Source organism: Penaeus monodon, chromosome 22 (genome assembly GCF_015228065.2).
Source record: "Penaeus monodon isolate SGIC_2016 chromosome 22, NSTDA_Pmon_1, whole genome shotgun sequence".
NCBI classification, from domain to species: Eukaryota; Metazoa; Arthropoda; class Malacostraca; order Decapoda; family Penaeidae; genus Penaeus; species Penaeus monodon.
The window spans coordinates 2,101,430-2,102,109 of NC_051407.1; positions in this window are offsets into that span (position 1 = coordinate 2,101,430).

The following is a 680-nucleotide window of genomic DNA, read 5'->3' on the forward strand; positions in this document are numbered from 1 at the left end:
AACAGTGGACTATATATTAGACTAAGTTATGTAAGACAAAAAGAAATTGCTTTCACCTTTTGGAAGAAAGCTGATTGCCTTTGAACAAGTAGTATCTTTTGAGTATGCTTGCAGGCAAGTAAATGCCATTTGCTTTGTAATATAACATTAGTATCCTTGGTTGTGTCTAGGAAATCTTCTGTTAATAGTAGTGGGGAGGGGGAGTGATACTCTTCATGTAACTGAGTCAGAAATAGAAATGAATCCTCACATAACTTTGTTAGGTTCCATAGATAGCATTTTTTTCTATTGTATGTCAGAATGGTGAACTATCAAAACAAGCTTAACTTTTCTGCAGTGTAACTGCACTTGTTAAAACATTTAGCCTGGAATGCTTGAACATTGTCAGATCAAAATCAGACCCAATGGAATTCCTGCCTTAGATTGGTACTGAGTATGTGTGTGGGAACATCTCAAGGTGCTTTCATTCTTCAGTATTTCAAGTTACAAGGATTTATAACTGCAGTCCTAGCCGTTGCAATCAAGATGAAAATATCTTGCATCATCATTTGGTATTCTAGATCCAGAACCTGTGATACCTGTATAGGGACTTTGCTAAAGATACTGCTCTTCCATAGCTTAATTTACAAGTAATTAATATTTGTGGTCATAGGAATCCTTACAATTATACAGACTTTCTG